At 40.1% G+C, this 22,638-nt stretch overlaps 1 protein-coding gene across 3 annotated transcripts in view; it reads left to right on the plus strand.

The window, feature by feature from the left end:
* The window catches only part of TSC22D1 (TSC22 domain family member 1), a 91,437-nt gene that overhangs the window by 55,852 nt on the left and 12,947 nt on the right, over nt 1-22,638 (plus strand). The gene's annotated exons all lie outside the window — the stretch shown is intronic.

Here is a 22,638-nt window from a genome sequence, read left to right on the forward strand (position 1 = left end):
TATTTGAGGATTATACTGTTGATTATGGCTGGTTTGACAGTCAATCTGAAGAAGAAAGCAAGTCTTCCATTAAGCCATTACAATTTATTTGACACTTTATTTCCAGTAAGTATTTATAGTGGTAGTATGCTTTAATAGGTAGGGGAACATTTCATGGAAAGCTACTTCTTGGGACAAAGCTATTTTAGAAAATAATGAAAAAGCTGTCTTCTGTGCACAGACAAGGGGACAGTTACTGACATAAAGTTTGAGTCTAAATTGTTACTATATAAATTTTCAATTTCTAAATTGTTATAATATAATTTTTATCCATTACATGTGATGAGGAAATATCCAGATTGTTGTGCCTGTCCTTTTTTCAATCTGGAAATTCCATTTTCTTAGTGATTGTGAAATGTAATGACATTGCAATGGTCTTGCATGCTGTTGTGAAGCAGCGCTGTTTTACTGAATGTAGATGTCTCTTATATTTTCAGAGACCAAAATACCATTGTTTCTGGTTTTGCTTTTAAAATGAATGGAAGTCTGGGTACTTTCTAGTAAGAATCTGTGACGAAAAGAAAGAATATGAAATATTTTGATGTCTGACTAATTTAGATGAAGGATCTGTCCATAATTTTGCCTTATCTGCTTTCAGAACCTGATGACCAGTTCTAGGGAAAAGTTTTGTTCAGTTAAAATTGGCTGAAATATTATTCAGTACAGCTTCCTAATAGGGCATCATTTGAACTTATGTGGGCCCTTACATGTTATGCTAACTGGTGTTAAATAAAATTAATCCAGAGCAGGCAGGTATAATTACTCTTACTGAAGTTACTGCTAGAGTGTCTGAATTCAAGGTGTATATGAGTGTTATTTAATCAAATTTTAAATAGAAATAGTGAGTCTGATGGGCTCTACTGGTATAAAATAAGGCATTCAATAGTCTTTATTTTCCAAAGTGGAATGTTAAAAAAACCCCCAAAAACTAAAACCATGTTTCATGGATGACAAGATGTATGTTTTTTAGGGGCTGGGAGAATTACTGCTGCTATGACTTTATTTTTTCAGGATAAGACTGTGGCTTCAGGAGAAATGGTACAGAATGCATGTGAGATCAAATAATGCTAAATTTGCAAAATTTATAATTCTGACAAATATGGGAAATTCTATGCTGTTAATGAAGGCAGATTTAACATGGCAGTATTGCTGATGAAAGGCAGACTTAATTGCCATGGATAACATTACATGCTTTGTTAAAACTCACCTTCAAGTTTAGTTTTACATGGATGCATATAAAGGTAAGACTACCTTAAGATGTTTCAGGTTTCTGAAAGCTTTGGGGAAGAAATGACTGACTCCCCTGAAAAGAATGTTTTATCAGAGGTTTTCTTTAAGTTCTACCTAGGATTCAGAGATCAAATATACACACATTTTCTGATACCAAATGTGAGCTTCTCATTTAGTGTTGGGAAGAAAATAAGATTTTTATCTTGATGATGGGAAAAACCCAAGTCCCAGCACCTATTATCTAATTCTCTTCAGTAAGTTCCTGTTGTGTCAAATTACCCATGGCTTGTTACTTTTTTCTTCTTTTTTTTTTTTTTTTTTTTTTTTTTCTCCTCCTGTGACCTGAATCTCTCAAAACTTTGTGACAGCAGGGGATTGTCACCTCATTAAACTTTTGTATGGCTTTGGAGCCAGGACAGTCAGAGAACAAATGAGTCTGAGCATCAGAAGAATGTTTTGTGCCTGTGTAGAGTCCCAGTTCATAACTGCCAAGTTTAGGCAACTGCTTATCTTTGGGCTATTCTTAACCTCAGCAAATATGTATTGCAAACATTTCCAGCATGTCTAACCTTGCTGTTAGAGCTCAGTCTAGAGTACAACTTCTGGGGGAAAAAAAAAAGAAAAAAAAAAAAAGGAAAATTCCATCATAACTTTGTGACCATCAAGTTTTTGGAACATTAAAAATATCAGTTTTTAACTGTTGGAATCTATAGTATAGAAAGGTGTGTTTAGTATTGGCAGTGAGTGCAGAAAAAAAGTAACTGGTCTTAATAGACTTCAAAACCACTTAATATTGTACTTATGTAACACAGATGTTTTGAGAATAGTGTTAAATGGGATGATGTAAGGCTAAGATACATCTCCAGTTCACTTAGAGTCTTCATGTAACCTGCTTGCTTTTTTTTCCTCTTGTAGTAATAGCAATGTTGATTTCTAGATCTCTAATGTTTCTGTTCTCCTTTTCTGCTGTATTTTGCTTTTGACTTTTGATTGTACAGGGCTGTACTCACTGAGTTACTAATTAAATATATATCTTTGAACTTTAACAAACTGCTAATAGTGGTTTAATTCAGGCAGCATTCATCTGAACACTTGGACTGAAACAGTGGTTCAGAGTGATAAATTAGAAAGCAGTCCCAAGCTACACAGGTGATGAACTTTGTGAAGGTGGTCATTCAAGTATTACAGAACAGCACCAAAGCTTATAAAGCTTGTGTAGATTCATAGGCATGTTTTTAACTTAAGACCAAAGTATCTAATTCTTGCCTGCATTTTAAGGGTTTTTTTGTGATATTATGCATATGTATGTATTACAGATGGCATTTTTAAAATGAATTCTACTTGGCATGAATGTTTTGGATCAGTCTCTGGGGTTATTTTTTAGATAGCATCTCTCTTGTTTGGATACAGCCTTCTTTCAATGCTGTCTGCAGCCCGGATCATGATATCATACCGAATTACAACATAACTGTTTGTGACTGTTGTTTTTAAATATGTAATTGGATCTAATTAGCACAATCTACTGATACAGTTAGTGTGTTGAATTCTTGAGGTTTCAGGGTGCTTTGGAGCTAGGATCTAGTCCTATTTACATTTGCAAGGCAAGAGAGCAGGGTTTCATCTGTGACTACTAGAAAACCTGTTGTGTGATGTATTTGGTGGTGTTTTCACTGTCTGATACCCCTCCTGCCCTAGTTCAAATGCAATTTGGGCATTTATGAAAAGGTTTCATATACTGAGTTTCTTGCTGTCTTTGGCTGTTGCCTTGATCACCTCTGCCAGTAGAAGTCTGAGGGCATGAGACCTTCCTCCTTAAAAACGTCCATGAGGGAGGAGAGTTACACTTTTTATTTTTCAAGCTAGAGTGGTGTCTTACCTTAAACTGTCACAAGAAAATAAATATGACATTTACTAAAGGTTACTGCTTGTGGAGAGCTGAGATTCTGGTTTGCTCTCCTACCAGGAGTGCAGAAACCAAATAGCTGAAGTAATGTTTTGAACACAGCTTAATATACAGTATGTTCTGATGAATTGCCTCCTGTACTTTTGTAACTTTTGATGAGCCATACAGTTTTTCCTGGCTCTCATATCCTAGAGCTGTAATATTTTGGAAATTGATTACTGGTTCTTTGGATACTCTATTCTTTTCCTTTCTGCTGTTCCAGAAAATAACTTGTGCTGTTTTAGTTGAGGGAGGGGATCACAAATGTGTGGCTTTTGCTGGTCTGGATTGCAAGGTCCATATGAAGTTTGCACCATTTCTGTTCAGTACTCTTCAGCATTCCTAAAGCTGAGTCTTTTGGATGGCACCTTCCAACCTGTGGTGGTCTGTCAGGGTAGTAGTGCTCATGAGCTTTGGGCTCTGTCTCTTCTGGTACCATTGCTTCAGAAGGCAGCCTCATGTAGTTTTGAAGCTCACCTTCATTTGAGCAGGAGGTTGGACTAGGTGGAAGCCAAACGACCCTTCCAGTCTAATTTTTTCCCCTGTTATTTTGTGGTTGGTAACACCTGTATTATACTTAACTAACTGGTTTTGAAGACTTATATTTTACCTACTTATTTTCCTTCCTTTCTTTCATTTTACTTGACCTGCCATGTTATTATTTGTTCCTATATGTTGAAGGCAGAAACTTTCAGTTCTCTAACTTGTAAAACCTATAGCAAGAGACATTTGGTCATTTGCCCATCAGTATTCTTCCCTGTGCATCCTGGCAAAGGTCCATTTTCAGAGATTTTTATCATGAAGAAAACTCACTGCCTGCTTCACTTTTTTGTGAAGTAGAGAGTAAAAAGAACTCAACTACTTCAAGACAGCTAAGATGATTCAGTAAAACAATTGAATAAAACATTACTTTGATAATTTAAAAGTATACGTTTGGGTTTGATCAGATAACTTGTGGAGTCTACGTGCTGTATTGAAACTACCATAGTAGACAAAACTCCAGGTTGGCACAGTAACAAAAGATTCAGACTCTTGTATCAAATCCTGTTATGACAGTTGATTCAATACTAAATTTGGAAGAGTAGGTTGCATAAAGTAGCTGTTTTTCATTGAGTTCACAATATTGCAGGCACATCTTTTTCTGTGAAGTACTATGTTCCAGTGCAGGTGTAGTTAAGTCAGTGAGGGAGAAGGTGAAGTGGAGGAGTGCAAAAAAAATCAAAGCTTGATCCCTTTTTTTGTGGTTACCTTTGCTGTTTCTTCAGTCACTTGAGTTTCTGAACATATGGATCTTCATGTAAGTTGGAGTGATTGTTTGAGGTGAATCCAGATTTTTTTTTTTTAATAATGTTGTTTTGTCTTACAAGCTTTCACGCTGCTGGGCTAAGAAAACTAACAATAGTTTCCATTAATGCTTGACCTGGCAATGTGTATGTTCTGCCTGTTCAGAGGGAAGGCCAGTGTTACTAACAAAACAGTGCTGACATCACTTTTATACTAGTGATGCTTTTGGCAGTTGAAGAACAAGTCTGTGCCATGTTGGCTGATGCTCTGTTAAAACAAACAAACAGAAAAAAAACAAGGAAGGAAAAAACCAAACAACAATACCTTGAAGTGTTTTGTGTGTTCATAAAAAGGAAAAAGCCTAAGCTGCATGTTCACCAACACTGAAAATGGTTGCACAGGGGAGTACACTCTCTTTAAGCTTCACGTCTTTCATAAAGAAGTGCTTAAAACCCCCATAAAACCTGATTTTAAAATGTATTCTAGCAGTAAAAAGTCTTGAAAATTAAGACTCTAAAATCTGTATTCTGAAATAAAGCCTCACTTGTGTGCGCTGTGTACATACCCACAGTTGTGCGTATTTTCTTAAGCTAGGTTTAGCAAGGGCTTGTTTCTTGTGGTATCCCTGGGAACAGTGGCAGGATTTGAGTGCACAGAATCTCACTGATTTAGTATTTGCTCACAGGTAACCACCAGCTACCAAAGTTGGACTCGGTTGGAGGTGAGAGCGATGACCCTTTGGCAGCTTGTGCTAAAACAACTCTTTGGATTGTTTTTATTTTCTGTCACATGCTGTGAGGCTGGCCCAAAGGGTAAGAGTCCCTTCTCAATAAAGCTGCAATGCTGTGGGCATGCATTTTTTGTGAACTGGCTAATGACCTCCTAGCAACAGAAAAGACTAAATTTAGGGGAGTTTTCAGGAAAACTTAGGAGGGAGTCTGGTAATCTGATTGATAAGGATTGCTTCAGTCTGAGAAATGACAATGGCTTTACAGTGGGGGAAAAGAGAAGGTTTCTTAAATATAATGTCAATTCAGTGTTTGGAAAGGAAAACAAAAAAAATAGGTCTCTTATACATTATGCCACCATAAATTGAAATTGTCATTTTTCCCCTTTCTCATGAAGTGTGGATTTTCTGGTGTGACACCAGTATCTTGCTACCCTTGCCTGTGGTTTTTTTGCTGATGAGAGGACTGAGGGAAGGAGAGCATGTTACTTTAGCTTGATTTGAATTGGCAAGCGTGGTATACTGCAGCCTGTCTGCTGTGGTGTTCTGCAGGTTACTCTCCCAAGAAAAACATGGTGTGCTCAGTCTGATTCAGATCACTGTCTCTTTCTGCCTCCATTCACTAGCAGGCTCCAGCAATCAAAGCTGTGCTGGCTTCCTGTATGTGCAACACTAGGAAGATTTTTCTAGGCTTCTCCTGCGCGAACACAGCCTTAAATATTTGGTTAGAGGGAAAAACCAACAGAGGTTTTTGGCTCCAAGGTCTTTTTAGACCTGAAAGTGTAGTGAGTGACTGGTGGATGCCCTGGGGAAGAGGCTGGTGGTGGGGTTGGTATAGCGTCCTGGAGGCACCTCCTTTTCAGGGCCGTCAGAGAGATGAGTTGCTGGTGGGAACATGTCCCAGGGTAAAGGCTGCCTTTCTCAGAATTTTGGTAGGACTCTGTCCCTGTGAGCTTTCCCTCGGCACTCTGTCTATGCAGTGGGACTGTAGTAACAGAAGGCTGCTAGGTGGGGGTGTATAAACCGGCGTGTGGCCCAGGCCTAGGGTGATGCACAGTCGATGGGGACAGATGCGCCCAGCAAGCAGTGGTGCCCATATCCGGCTGTGCTCCACCAACATCCACAAAATTGCCTTTCACTGTCAGTCGCGTTTTGTCTGCTCTGATGCTCTTATTTATATACCCAGTCTCTGTGTAAAGCCGAGATATTCCTGTGCCAGCGCGCTTAGCCGTTATCGCTGTGGGTGAAGGCCAGATAGCTGAGTCGTTGTGCCTCCGTTCTCGGGCTGTTTTCCGGGAGATAAAGCCGTTTTCTGTAGGGAGGAAGGAGGGGGAGCCTGGAGCGCTGCGTGCAGTTGTGTGTGCGTGTCTCACGGTTGATGTGTGTAGTTATTTATCTGCAGCAGGTGTGCGGTGGCGCCGAGCGCGGCTCGGGGCCCGCACGGGGAGGGTCCCTGGGCCAGGGCCCTGCGGCGGCGGCGCCCGGGCCCGCAGCGCTCCCTGGCGGCCGCAGCAGGGCGGTGCCGCCTTCCAGGCGGCCGTGCGGGCTCCACCCGCGGCTCGGCGGCTCCGGGAGGGATGGGATGGGATGGGATGCTTCCCTCCCCAGCCTCCTCCCTGTGCGGGGTGGGCGGGAGGGCCGTCCCGCAGGACACGGCGGAGCGAGGCGGCGACAGAGCGGATGCGGCGGCGTGTTCCGCTCGCAGCGGCAGCGCGGGCGCAGCCGGCAGGTGGCGCGGCTGAGCCACCGCCGCCTCCTCTCCATCCCTGCCCAGCGCGGTGTCCTGAAATAACCGATCCCAGCGGCACGGGCACCTGCGGGGAGCAGCCTCTGCTGCTCCGAGCTGTGTCCAGCTAATTCCTGAAATAACCGATCCCAGCGGCACGGGCACCTGCGGGGAGCAGCCTCTGCTGCGCCGCATTGTGCCGAGTTAATGTGCACAGGGGAAACGACTCCAGTGTGTGAGTTGGAAGGGAAGCTGAATCCGCAACTGGCCAAACTAGAGGTAGTGAAGATTAGCGGGGAGTGGGTCCAGCAAGGGACAGTGATGCCCCACAAGAATGCAGATTCTGTTTGTACGTGACAGTTGTGAAATGAACTCAGTAAGTTAGGCAGAGCTTTATACTGACCTTATATATGGGTTTCTTGGGAGGACAGGGTTGATGGAAGTATTAATAGCATTAAGGCTGCTTTTGCTTGTAGGTATCATGGTGACTATTCCACTTTCTTCCAGACTGATTTTGCAGAGGCCTAATCTAGTATTTCCTATTTAAATTTCACCTTGATTCAGCTTTTAACTTAAAAGATGTTTAGAGCTAGACTTCTGGGGCAAAGTTGTCATTAGGGGCTTGCCTGACCTGTGTGTCTGACCAGAGAAGCATCTGCCTCTCCAAACCCACGGACCCCAAAAGGAGGGAAGCATCAAGGGAAGGAAAGACAGAAAAAGCTTTAAAGCTGCCGGGGCAGGATGGTGTTCAGCTGAGTCTGCAGTATCAGCAGTGTGGTGTATTAGAATAAATTTTGCTCAGGTAGGATATTCTCAAGGTATCCTTAATTATTGCAGTGGTTGAATAACTCTCAAATGGGATGAAGCTTGTGAGAAAAACATTGAATGGTCTAGACCTGTATTTACACTTTATAGCTTTCTTGCTTGAGTTCCCAGTAATAAACAAGGGAGGCTTTTCTGTCATAGCATGACTGTTACAGATAATTGCACATATAAAGAGTCTTCTGGGGGTAAGGTTGGTGCTGATAACATTGAGCCTTTCTGCACTGAGAGTGAGGAATTTCTCGTTATGCAAGCATTATGTATTTTTAATTCCTATTTTTGGGCACACTGTGCTGTATGGGAAGTTTAAGAATCTGTGTGACTTCTTTGCTTTTCTCCAAGCATTACATTATGCATGTGGTCACAGGATGGTTTCTCATTGTTTTGGAGGATTTTGTTTGGTCTGTGATTTTTTTTTTCTTTTTTAATGCTGCATTTGTATTTTAGATACCTACTTGCAGTGCTGATATTAGTGGCAGCTCGATCTTGTTCTAAGTCGGTGCAAAAGAGAAGTGTTTGTTGAAAAAATGGATTATTTGTCTTTTATGCCTGTTGTATGGAAATGAGTGTTTTGTAGGCAGTTGAACTATTATACAACAGGGGCTTTGAACAAAAAAATAGGCACCTAACTGGTGAAGGGAGTTTCAAATCACTCTGAGTAACCACGTGCTTTAAAAACAAAATCTTGAACACCTTTTAATCCTAGTAAAAACTTTCTTTTATGGACAAGTGGCACTTTGAGACTGAAAACTGTCTAATTTTCTCTTAATTCAGGGTGAAAAGAAAATAATTTGGATGAATGCTGAAACAGCAATAAGATGATAATGTTCCAGTTTCTTAAAGCCCCTTCTGCTGTGTAATTGAGCAAAGGTTCAGATCTTAAGAAAAGACTTTTTTTAATCTTCAGTGGGAGTTGCTAGATATTGAGCACTCTTTTTGAGTTGTTGAAATAAATGTATAAGTATCTAAAGCTAAAATTATTTTAAGGTTAGTCCGTGCAGCTTAGGATAATATATAATGATTTCTCCTTGGAGTTATTTTTTTCTTTAAATCTTGTTATCTCTGGCTTTCCTAAAGATGCCAGGTTGACCTTTTTGTGTGTGCTGTAGATCTCAGCTTTCCTTACAGTATGGTGTGCTAGAAGACTGCATTCTCTACTGAGACATCTGCAGAAATTCTGTATGCTTGGTATCCATTGCTTTCACCTTCTGCCCATCTTTTTATGCTTCCCTCATGCTTGGAACTTCGTTGCCAACTGTGTCTTCTGGGGATAGGGGAAAGGAGAACATCTGGAAGGTTTACTATGTGCCAGTTTGGTAAACCAAAGGGAAAAGTACCTGAAAGAACAGAGGAAAGAATACAGGAGAGGTGGGAACGGAGAAATGGATGGGCACAGAAGCCAGCACAAAGCACAGGAACACAAAAGGTGCTACTAAAATGCTTTCCACTAAGGGTCTCAGTATGAGCAGCCTTGTAAAGTCATAGTATCTGTAGTTGCTGTGCATAGTAGATTTTAGCTACCAGAATTCTTTTATAATTTTGGGGGGTTTGTGTGCTTGTGCTTTGTTTTGTGAGCTTTCATTTTGGCTTATGCTGGTCACGGAAAAGTCTGCTGTATAGGAGGGAAGGATATTTATAGAAGCTAACCTTAGTTCAGGATATTCATTCTGCTGTTTCTGTGATTAGTGGAGAAAAGGCAGTGACCCTGGGTGCTATCCTCTGGACATCTAACCTTGTCTAAAGCGAGCTTTAGAAGCACCACTTGATATCCAGTACGTGAATTACTACTTCTAAGCTTGCGAGCAGACCTTTTTTTAACTGTGCACTTACCTTGCAGGATGCCTTTGAATGGTCCACACAGTTACACGTGAAAATGACTCTAATAATGCTTTGGAATAAAATAATTGGATAATGTTGTATCTGTGTCAATACCTCTCTCTTTCTAGGCACAAGCGATTCAGTCACTTCTTGGGTGACCCTGAAATAACAGGTTTAATATTAATTGTACTTTCTGTTGTGTGTCTTTTAATGTGATAACTTTGATTATAACTGAGATTTTTTTTTTCTTTTTTCTCCTGTCATTTCTGCCTGCCTGCTTATCTTCATTGGAATGCGGTTCTTCAACTGTTCTGATAAACTTCTGACACAGGTAAATACCAGTCTGTTTGTATTTACTGAGTATGCCTTTTGCTTGGCAGTGTGTAATGATCTTGAATCAGATACGCTACACAGCTGTAGACTGAGAAAGGGAAATGCTACAGCCACGATGTGCATCTTTAGAAAAGATAATTAGCCACGAATATTTATTTCCTTATCTGCTCTTTCTTATTCCTCCCTCACTTTTATATAGATATCCAGATAGAAAATAACAAAATTTTGTATTTGCTTTTTGGTGGTAGTATATCCTGCCTGGTGTTTCCTGGGAGACCTTATGCTCATAATGGAGTTGGCGTGTGTGTAAGGAGGAGGAAAGCAACCTAGAAAGAAAAATGTTTATACAGTCTCACTCTTCCCACTCTGCCAGTCACTCATTTCTGCCTTCACTTTTATATTGTTCACATGGAGCAGCAGGTGGTAATTTTTGGTTTTCCTTCAGATCCAATGAAAAGGAGGAGGCAAAAACACGTGGGCAGGATGAAGTAGGTGAACCTTTCATGGCAGTTAGTTGGAGCCCATTGTGAAATACAATAGTGGAATATGTGTAATGGGGTGAGAGTCAAGGAATGTTATTCAACTTGTCTTGTTAGCTGCATTCATGCCTTTTATTAAAACACATAAAGTTCAGCCTTTGTCAAAGGAAGGCCTGTTGCCATGAATGCTGAGCAGGTTAGTTACATCTTTGGACTTAGCTCAGTATGTATGTACTGATAAGGATCACTGCAAAGGTTTAATGGGATACTGAACTGTTCACCAAAGGGGAAAGTAATAAACTTTGATTGGTTTGGGGTTTTTTTTTCTCCCCCCAACTGCCTTGGAAACAAAACTCCTCATTCTTTGAACTTGATAAATTGATATTCAGAAGCCAGAAGTACAGAGAGTTTTTGGAATACATTTAGAACCCATCATTCTTACCACTTCTGGTGCATTTTTCAGTGAACAATAGGAAGTGTTAGCCATTATTAACTACAGCTGAAATGCACATAGGTCAATAAACTGGCATTGCATCCATCCGTCTGTCCTGCCCACTCAAAATGGCTGTGCTCTGAAGAGGAGTGAAAACAGCAGCATATGGTTCAGAGCTCACACGGGAATGCTGCTCTCCTAAAAACTCCTCACACGTGCGGTGGCCGAATCAGTTGTGATTGTGGAAAGATGTATGTAGGCTGCGTTTTTGCTTTGGGTGATGCTTAACCAGCCTGCACTGAAGGGCAGCTGCTGTGCTGGCTACAGGGGCTGCTGGTGCATGGCTGAGCTGCAGTGCCCCTGGCAGGACATTCTGCGTGCTGGAGAGCTTTGGTGCATGGCTGCAAAAGGCAGGACAGCACAGTTCAGGGCTGGATGTGTCATTTTGGAAGGAGCTACCCTAGCACTGTCACCTTAGCCCTTTCCATAGGGGTAAGATGAGCCATGTAGGGGGTCTTGGCTAATATAACTGGCTTACTTGTTGTACTTTAGGTTAAAGCGTTTCTCTAGTGCACTGTATTTGGAGCATGAACTAAAGAGACAGTTGTCACAGGCTGTCACAGGTTTTTGCGCATGTACATGGAAAAGGGAGCTTGAGAGTCTGAGACTTTAAATTTTTTTTCCTTTTTCTTCTTCTTTTCTAAAAGTTGTCATCATAAGACAGTGATCCCATGGCATTGGTTTATCAGTGGAAGTGCTGTTCTGCCAAGAGAAACTGCAGGGCTTTGGCAGCTGCTTGCTGTAGATTTAATTTCTTGATTCTTCCCTTCATAGATTTCTTTCTTCTTTTTCCCCTTGAAAAGTATGGCATTTCCAGAAATGCTCTTTCTGTTTTTCAGATGTTGTATTAAATGTGCCAAAAAAAATAACATCTGCTGTTACCTTTCTTTTGGGTATTTTTAGCTGATAATTCCTTTATCCTCTTCACTCCCTCATGCAGTTCCTGGCTCTTCTCTCTTTAATGCTTTGCCCTCCTAACTGTTTGACTTGCCCTGATTACTTTTTTCCCCTCTTTCTTCCCTGCTTCCACTTGCCTTTTTATTTTGAATCTTTGTTTCTTATTGTTACAGCTCTCTTTAGTTCACTGACGTGTTTTTCTAGTTTCCACATCTGTAGTTTGATGGCTTTCCTGTGGTTCTGTTATTTAATATTTAATTTCATTATAAATACTTTTTTTAGTCTCAATTGTAGTGTATATAAAAATAATCTCTCTTCCTCTGAGATGCAGCGATACTCTTCCAAGTGCTTATTTTGGTCTCCCAAATAACCTTCATAGCTTTTTGCTCACCTGATTACAGCAATTCAGTTCAAGAAATTCACTGATAATTAATGGCTATGGAACCAAGGTCCCAGTTTCTGGCTTGAGGGGCACTTCAGCACATCTGAAATGTTGTCATATACTGTGCTTCTGACTGATAAGGGAAGAAGTGAAAATATTGTCAGAAGGTCTCTGAAGAAAACGCTTTGTCAGAAGCAGCTAATTTCAGAATTGCTGGCTGTTGTTACATAGCCAGATAAGAAAATTGAAGGTGATGACTTTCAGTCTTTTCTGAAATAAACATTGGCAAAGGCAGTCAGTTTAGAAGTATACCAGAACAGACACAGCATAAAAGTTAAATGTTCATAATGAAAATAATGAAGTATTGGACTAGTGCTGTTTTCCAATGCCTGCTAAAGGAGCTAATGCTTAATGTTAGGATGCTGTTGACACTTGAACTAATGTAGCTTAATCATTCCTGGTGGGCCACTGATGGGATTCATTACCAGAAAAGACCTGTGTGGTATCAGTGTCTCAAAGTGGCAAGGTATTTAGTTTGCCACCTATGGTGTTACTTCATTCATGCTGTTTTCCAGTCAAATCTCTTTAAGCACTTCAGTAGGTTTCTCAGCGTGATGGAAGTCATTTGTACAAGAACAGGTAACACACAGAACGCTTGTCAGACCATGAAGTTTCAGCAGCAAGCTACACCTTTCTTTCTTCTGCATGCACAGCACTTGCCTTGTGCTGCTCGTGAGAGGTCCTGGGTTGGTCCAGGAGCCAAATGCTTGGGCCTGGTGGAGTGGCCTTCTCTTGGGAAGCGATGTGTTAATAGAGGGTTTTATTCTGGTTTGAACATCAGAGAATCACTTTTTAGCTAGATCTTGCCTTGCAGAATTTCTGGCCTAATAGGAGGAAGAGAGTCAGGATAACAAAGTGTTTTTCCTTCTGTGGGAAAATACTTGGCGTGGCAGAGAGAACCCCAGTCCGTCTGATCTCTGCAGCTTGCTTAAAGAAGTGAGGATCATGTTAAAAATCCTGTGCCCACAATACCAAAAGGGTTTGGTTACTCCTGTATGAATTGGTGCTTTTGTAGTGTCTCAGAAGTGATGTTTGCTTGCCTCCTTTTGTAATCAGGCTGACTTGTTAAAAATAAGACAGCATCCTTATGGCTCCCAAAGCTTATTGGGCCTGAACTGCTGCTTGAGTACAGTACTCTGAAACCTGAAATAAAGGAAGAAATTTTTACTCTACAGCTGTCTTCCCCCAGATTTTCCTATCTTGATAATGGTTAGAACTACATTATTCTAATTCTTTCATTTACTCCTTTAATATGGATGTCACCAAATGCTCAAGGAATGTCTGCTGTAATTTAGTTTCATAAAGCTACAGCATTATGGAGGAAAAAGATCATAAGCATAGCTTTAACTGCTTCCTGTTAGCTCACACCTAGTAATGAGTCTCAGTTTGGAGGTTTAGGCAGGACAGAGATTTAGTCTGCAGTTTTCCTGTGGAGGTTTTGGATGGACCTTTTCAATAGGAAGCTCTGAGTCTTTCCTCATGGTGCATTTGTCTGTCGAAACTGTGAGGCTCCATTTCATGGATTATATGACTGGCAACTACAACTTCATAGTATTCTCAAGTTCTGTCTTGTATGCTTATGTTAAATGCTGACATGTTTTTGGGGGGGCAGGATTCCTTCCCCTTCGGTCTGGCTGAATTTCTGCAAATCCTTCATTTTTATTTCTGTATTCAGCTGATGTAACATGCAAAATAAATTGTCAGTCCCTTGCAGCAAAAAAATGCTGAGCTGTTGTTAGGTGCTGTGCCAGTTCACGTTCATCAGGCTTCTTGTTAATCAGAGATTCTGCTGGTTTGTGTTTCAGAGGTACTACAGCAAAGGAAAGGAGCACTCACTTTAGACTAGGCTAACAAAGCATAGCCAGGGTAGAGACTTGCCTTACTTGTAGAAGTGGAAGAGATACTGGGCTTGTCCCCTGTAGGCTTAATCTGATTTTACTCATCTCCACAGTACAAAAAGCAGTAACCAGTAACTGTTCTAATTGGCAGCGTGTGTTCAGTATCAATGCTAACAGAGTTGCGGAGTTTGAATATGCTTTGATTACATTTGCTCTTCTGTATGATTAAATAACAGAAGTTCAGTGACTTTCAGTTAGTGGAATGTAAAGCCCTCACCTGCAGATGGCTCACTGTGCTTCTTGGAGGAGACTGACTCCTGCAGCTGCTCCTTCATGCTTGTGCTGGCTTCCAGGTGTTTCTAATGTGTTCTTAAATCAGGACTGCTCTTGAGATTCAAAATCATATCTCTTTAGAAGCCAGGGTGTTTGATGCTTCCTATTTGATAATTTTAAAAATGTCTCATCCTTGGGTAAATAACTCCAAATTAACCAGCCAGAATTTTACGAGAACTTCAGAACTATGTGATGTAACTAATTTCTTGAAAGGAAAATAAATGGACCAGTTATTGGAAAAAGGTTCTCTTGCATCATTAAACACTAAGTTATTTCTTCTTGTGCAGGAACCCCTCAAGCTGCTGGTTGCTGGCAGGTTGGAGGATACTCTAGAAAGTTACATTTATCTGTTTACCTTTTGGGGTTCTCACCTAAATATCTGCCTCTGGCCATGCCTGGAAGTGGCTCCCAGGCAAAATGGATGTTTCAATCCAGTATGTGGATTCTTCCCCATATGTGTTTCTTGCTCTTTCACACAGGGAGGATTTGCTTTTCAGCAGTATTTGTAGGGGTACCAAGATGAAAATAAAAATTGAGTGTAAACTAACAGGCTAAACTCGTGCAATTGTAGTGCTTATTTCTGTGTAACTGAAACCCATACCATTGGTATCACTTGGTGATTACTGTGAGGGATGTATAAGAAAATTCCTCAGATGTTCAATTAGGATGTTAATAGCTAAAGACTTTTTTTTTTGATTGCATAATGGACTAAGAGCTGTCTTCTCTAACTGCACTTCATTATAGTCATTCAAAATACGAAGATAGCAAAAATACAGCAGTGATTTTTGCTGCTAGCATTTGGGAATGAGATACTTCCCAGTTTGTTGTCCATATTCTTGTCTTTCACTTCAGTGCTTTGGTTTTCACTAGAGTGCAGATGTCTTTACAGGTTTTTTTGTGCTTTTTACCTTTTCTTGTCATCAAGACTATTTCCTTTGATAATCTGGCATGCAGTGCTTTACTCGGGAATTCTAATATTTTCTGAAGTCAGTTTCAGTTTTTGCGTGCTGCTGTTGCTGACTAGCAGCCTTGCAAAGCCCTGTGCCAAAGCACTCCATAAAAACTGATTTTAAATAGGAGGGTGCTAGGTAACAGAGCATTAAAAATCCTGTAAGTTAGGATGTAATTATGTATGGGATATCTCCTGTAACAGTAAGCACTGTAACTTCATATAAAGGTTTCTTTGCTGTATTTGTAAAGTATTTTTTTAACTTCTAAATATCTTAATGATTGCATGTTTGTAACTTTAAGTCTCCAGAGAAGCTTGAATGTCTGGTATATTTTATACTTTATCAAGCACTCATGGGCACATCTGAATTTTAAATTTATTCTTTGTTTGTTGCATCATGTCAAAATTGATGCTTGTTACCATAGGGCGCTTTATATCTGTAGTCTAAAGGTTGGCTTTATTTTCTGCTTTGTCATATGGTGAAGTCTGCATTATTCAAACAGCGTCTGAAGTCCTCTATAGAACGTGGAAAGTGAACCTACTAAATGTTTACCCTGTGAAGGTATGGCAGCTCAATCAGTGATGTGTAACATGCTGAGGAATGTGGGCTGAAGTGCTACACTTTATTCAGACTGACATTAACAGCAAATTCTGCTGGATGAATGCCAGATTCATTCACTTACAGGTTAGATTTCAACTTGGGCAGATGCATTTTTTAATATAATTTTTTTTTTTAAGTAAAACTGTCAAGGACTACCACAAAATCAAGAATCTTAAAATAGGCTCCCTCTTCCCCTTTGGACATAAGAGCTATGGGTGGGGGAGAACCTAGGTACCCTGATGCTCTCATGCATGAAATCTTGTTTTTTGTTTCATTAAATGTTAAAATTTGCCTGTATCTGACATTCTCATGTACCCAGAGTGATAATTCATCTGTGCGCAATCTGTCACTTTATATAAGAGCCAGGATAGTTCAGGACAAAGGAAGGAAAACATAGCTTGATGCTGAATTCTTGAATGTGACAGGAGAAGAACGAAGATCCTTGTACTTCAGGCATTTTTCACTTGCAGCTAGGGGCTATTTTTTTAAGCAATAAAAATATTCAATCTCTTAGATAATCCAGTTGTTTTACAATTTCTTTGTGGGTTCTATTACCTGTCAGTTGTTGACTTACATGTAACTGAGTAATGCTTTTAATTACTTGAATGCACTGGAACCAACTTTGTCAAATTTATGGGAAATGCTTATGAAAAAAATTACGTAGTTGTCAGAATACCTGCCTCTGAAGCAGTTGTGTTTTCACTTTAATTTGTTTTCAGTCTGGTAACTGACAGAGCATATTCTTTGCTGCCTTTTGAGAAGGTGAGAAATGGAATTGATATAGATTTCTCTGGCACACAACCATCCCCCAAATAAAAAGTTGATTAATTTGAATCAGGTGCTTCTAGATCAGTGGTATAGAAATAATTTTCCTTGACATAACTAAAGAGGTATCATCAAATGAAGTCTGTGAGTGTTGCCTTACTGTAAAGTCATCACCAGAACTGGTGCTGAAGCATGAAGAAAGGTGATTTGTGTTACCAGAGATGGAGCTAGCTGTGGTTTTTCTTTGTGGGCCGAGCAGTGAACTTGCTGCTTTGCAAAACAAAGCAGCTGCTATATGCTGCAGTCCTGCATCATACATGCTTGGGTGTGTATATATTTGCTTTTCACTTTCAAACTCACTCTGATGTGGCTTCTTCTAATAAGCAGAGCAAATTACAGGAATTTTAGCAGAAATTCATGGGAAGGATGCTGCAAAAATATTTGCAGTAGTATCTTTTTATTTGTGTGTGGATGTGAGTTGATAGTACAGTTATTAATCTTCCATAAATTTTATTCAGTGCTTAGACTTGTGTCTCTTAAGAAATTCCTTCCCCCCCCCTCCCCCCCCCTTATAATCTAACATTTAGTGATCTTTCTGACTATATGGGAAACCTAGATTTGAGTCAGAACAGCTTTGGAGCTGAGCGGAGATGTGCACACCTTACTGGGCCGTGTTTTTAACTCTCATGGCACAGCTGCTAGCATGATGGAGCTCCTGTTCAGAGGGCATCTTGGAACAGGAAAGGAGAAAGTAAAGACTGGAAAGGTTAATGTCACTGCTTTCATCTCTTTCCTGCCCCAGCATATATGTCAGTGTGTGTTCATAGTTTCAGGCACCCTGGAAAACACCTGTGACCAGTGGCATGTACTGAATGCACAGTAGCTATGGAGAAAGATTGTTCTCCTACCTGGTGTTGACTGTGCAGCTTTACAGGCAACAGAGATGGCAAGAAGCATGTTAAACAGTGTTAGGGGAATGGCATCTTAAAATCTATCAGCTCTCTTGGTGCACTTCTGTGGGACACAGACTTAGCTGAGCCTGACTGCCACAGCTCAGCTGTGCAGAATGTCCAATGGAGGTTGTAGCATATCTGATATATAGGATTGTGTAACCAGCAGGAATCATTAGGAGTTATTGCTGTACCAAGTCTCTAACTCTGGAAGGATATATAAGTATGCTGCTTAAAGAAAAATTTCTGTTTTGGTTCAGCTTTTTAGAATTGGTTTTGAGCATTCTTCTAGTCAGCTTGATGCTTCAGCTCTTTAAAATATGCAAGATTCCATGCTATAAGTAATATTAATTTTGAATACTGAAGTTACTCAATAATATTGGGTCAGACTTTCTCAGTAGTTGTTTGTTGGTGTGATTGCTGTTTCCTTTGTTCCTTGTTTATTTTCCATTGAAGCCTGTTGACTTTGATTCACCTCCCTCTTATAAGTGATTGTATCCACTTGAAGCTTTCAAGAGTAGCTCTGCTTTCAGAGTAAACATCCCTCTTTTAGGGCTGTTAAATCAGTCTGCCTCTACTCCAAGGACCAAGATCGTGGAATACAATTGCTCCACCATCTGAGTGGGCCCACCCATCTGTGCCTTTTCAGTGGGAGTGAGGAGAAAGCTAAAGTCAGCCTTGACTGTTACCCATTCCTATGCTGTGCTGAGAGAGATGGACTTGATATAATAAGAGAAACATTTATTGTAAAGTGTAACTTGTCAGCTTCAACTCCTTGGTGTTCCTTAAAAGGAACATTATGCTCTGTCCTTGTAAGGCAGGGGTACAAGGATCTGGGAGACTGTTTAGAAATATTCTGCCCTCTTTCACAGTTAGTACATCTGAAGCTCTATTTAAATTTTCTGAACTCCCTCTAGGCTTTGGAAATGAGGAACTAATCCCACTGCACCCCTCATTTCCAAGGGAAAACAATTTGCATTTTTTCTTTTCTTACTTCCTCACTACCTCCTGAAGAAAATATTCCTTGTGTGTGATGGTAGACTTCTTAGTTCTAAATGGAGTTGGTTTTAACACTCCCTTCCTCACCCAAGCCAGACCCCTTTCTGTTTGATTGTGTAATACCCACTTCTCTGGCCGTATATCACCTCTTCATCGCCTTGGCAAGGTACAGCAGAAGTGCAGGTAAATAATATATGGCCATGCTCTGCGCCAGCTGACAGAGGGCAGGTTTAGATCAGATAACAGGAAGCAATTCTTTACTGTGAGAGTGGTGAGAAGCTGTGGATGCCCTGTCCCTGGCAGTGTTCAAGGTCAGGTTGGATGGGGTTTTGAGCATCCTGGTCTAGTGGGAGGTGTCCTTGCCCATGGCAGCGAGTAGGAACTAGATGGTCTTTAAGGTCCCTTCCAACCCAAATCATTCTGTGATTCTAAGAACTTGTTCAACCCTTCCATTTGGTTTCTTTCCAATGTATTCTTGCAAGGCAAATATTCTTGAGGAGACACATCTGACATCACTAGCAGTCAGCAGTAAACCCAAGTTACATGTGCTAGGTTGGGTTTTGGTTTTGTCTCTGCATTTGTGTGGTCTTGGTCTGATGGAAGGGTGTAACCATTGTAGTCAATGCCCGTGCTTTCTGGTGTGGTGGGAGTTCCTGCACACATACTGCAAGTGGCTGGCTGTTTCCATGGTGAGGGTTCTCTCTCACTCTGCAGCTTACCTGTGGAGTAAGGAAATTAATCTTTGCTTCTCTACAATGTACTGTGAGCAGTCAACTTCTCTTCCCACTGAAAAGCATTCAACAGGGTCAAGGAAGGAAAATGCTTACATTGAAGCAATGTTGGATAATGGTATCTGTGCATATAGGCTTAGTTCCATGGCAAAGAGTTACTACAGTGCACCAGAACCCCCTCATGGCAATCTGTTTCTGTGAGGAAGAATATGCAGTGTTTGACTGAATTTTGGCTTGATACATGATGAGTTGCTATCTTTATCTGACTTAACTAGATACATGTCTCCAACTCTCATCACTGGTTCTTTTTAAAGTAGCAGTGACGGACAGGATTTGTCTGTGTAAAATATTTTCTGGCAAACAAGCTACTGTCACTTTTGTGTTAATTAGAATTGTCATTAAGCCTCAGAACTTTGATTTGAGAAACAGTACAACTTGTGCTGCCTTTCTCTAAGCAGAATTAGCTACCTGTAGTGATTAATACATGCTTCACAAAAAGTGGGAGCAAGTTGAGTCAGCTTCAGAGTTGATGAATTTGGCACTGCTGAGAGAAGATGCATTTGTTTGAGATTTGAAAACGTAATCATGAAGATTTTAATCTCTTTTGATGCTTTATGTAACAGAACACCATGTGACCTCAGGATCTGTGGTGTCACTGTTTGCCCTTCTTGTTTTTCTTGATCATGACCAACCAGTATTAAACTCAGCAAACTTTGAATTGAATCAAGTGGATAATCTTTAACGGGCAAGGCTTTGCAATTCTTAAAGTGCTGCAGAATTCAGGACTCTTAGTCAATAGTGGAATGCTAATGCTAATCTTACAGCCACCAAGGACTGGGAGGCATTTCTTCTGACCCTCCATCTGGGGTAAACTAACCAGCAGGTATTAAATAGATACATCAATGAAAGTGGGACTTCTCCAGAAACAAGTGTCTGACCAAATAATCATGAAAGTGTTATTCTTTGAACTGGAACAGCATCTGAAGAGGTATTTGTAAAGTTTTTAATATGTAGATGTTTGATTTATTTGTTTTAATTTTTGGGGGAGGTTCCTTTATTTTGTTTGTGCAAGTATTTAATACTTCTAAACCAAGGTGTTTGGCACGTGTTAAAACTATTTCAGGCTAGGAACATTGAGAGTACTGTCATGCAGAGTTGATTACTTATTCAGTGGAAATCAACATGCCTTGAAATATCTTTACTGCAGTATTTAAAGTAACCCGTATTAAAAAACATTTGCTCTTACAGTGCTTTTATTTCTTTTTTCAAAAAATGTTATTCTAGTTATTACAAATCTTAAGTAATGAAATATTAAACCAAAAAAAGAAAATTTGAAAAAACCAGGATTTGAAACTCATTATCAAGTAAGTTTGTATTCATTCAAATACTTTTAATATATAATATGCACTGTCTCTGTACTGTCACATGATTAAAGAAAAGTTTAGTTAATCCGTCTTGTTAGATGTTTGGAGAGAACTGAAATACAGCTTAGTTTTCTGCAACCTCCTTTTCCATATTTACAGTGAAATATGAACTGCATGTTTTTTATGTGGCTCTTTCTTGTGTTTAAAATAAATACCAAGTGACTTGGTGAATTGGAAGAATTATTTTACTGAGTTAAAAATTCATGACAGTGAAGGGAAAAAATGCCCTGACTCTTCATGTTGCAGAGTTGTTTTTCTGTGTGCAGAAGGAAAATACCCATCTGTGGGAGGGAGCATGGAATTTGTTCCTAACTTCTGATCTCTGAACTGGGGCTTTTGTTATGCCACACCCTTAAAATCTAAACCCCTTGATCTTATATAAATGTTTACGTATATCAACTAATACGTTCAACTTCATATTTTTGTCACGTTGTGTTTGTGGTATTGCCTGTGGAGAACAGCTTTCCTCTGTGAATGGTGTTGCTTTAAAGAATATAAAATTGGAAAACTTCTTCTAAAAGCTCAACTTTAATTTTTTTCAGTAATTTATAGTTTCTGAAAACATGTTGAACTTTTAAATGAACAGTAAAATTGTAGTAAATTAATCTGAATGCTTAAGGATAAGTATAATAGTCTATAACAGCAATTGATATGTAATGGGAACAGTTATGTTATGCATGAGCAGCACATGTATAGAGCAGTGATTGGTATCATGTATTACTGAACAAGGGAGGTACTACTGAGGAGGTTGTTTCCTACCATCAACCAAGCTATTCCTCAGAATGTGTAATGAACAAGGTGTGGTGGAGTAAACGTGTAATTTTCTTTAACCTTTTTGTGTTATTAGAAGGTTTTGTTGTGACTGACTTTTACTGATACACACAGGAGCATGATGTAGAGCCTCTACTAATAAACCAAAGTCTGCATCTGTTAGCATTATACAGAAAATGTGGACAATTTCTCCTGTAATCTTATTCTGCAAGCTACTTTCTCTTTAGTTTTCATTTGCCTTTGTTTCCTCTAGTTTCTCTTGCAGAGATGCTGGTTTTCTCCTGGTTATTGTTCAGTGAATTCAAGTTGGCTGGTTGTCCTGTCACCATAAATAGCAAATGCTAAATGGCAATTGCAAATGGCAGCCCTTCTTGGCTAATATTGCATTTGACTATATGTTTTATTTCTCAAAACTGACCCTGCAGGATGTATGAGTCAAATACAAAGAAGCATTTAGCTTTTTCTAGTGTAGATGCAGAATTTGAGAGTGGGTGCAGCTGTGTGTGGCTTTCTGGAGGAAAGAGAAGCAATTCTGAGGTCAGGCATCTCACTTAGAGAATATGGATACAGTTGGAGAATCTTTTCCTTCTTGCAGTCCTTGGTCAAGGGCAGTTTGCAGTGTACTGAGAAGGACTTGTACTCTTAATAAAATTAAATACTTTATGCATATGTTGCATTTTAAGTTTGGCTGCCAGAATGAAGTCCAAGATTAAGAGTTTATGCTCTGGAGCTCCACCAAGTTGTTTTGGAAAAGCAATCCCTAATGTCTGTGTGCTGTTGGGGAGCTGTCTAGCACTAGACAGCTGGAAATGGTGATTGTATGGGTGTGCAGGAGCTGCAGCCTCTTGTGAAGTGCAGTCTGCAGACAGGTGCCTGTGTCCACTTTGGATGTACACCACCATCTTTCCATATTCATACAGAAAGAACAGTGGTGTGGCATCCTCCATATTTCTTTTTGAAACTTGGAAGTGCAGAAGACGGGAGGGTAAGGGGAGATAAACACAGATCAGAAGATACTTCAGCCTTTGGTTATGGCATAAACTCG

This window comes from Pyrgilauda ruficollis, unplaced genomic scaffold (genome assembly GCF_017590135.1).
Source record: "Pyrgilauda ruficollis isolate IOZ18807 unplaced genomic scaffold, ASM1759013v1 scaffold20, whole genome shotgun sequence".
NCBI classification, from domain to species: Eukaryota; Metazoa; Chordata; class Aves; order Passeriformes; family Passeridae; genus Pyrgilauda; species Pyrgilauda ruficollis.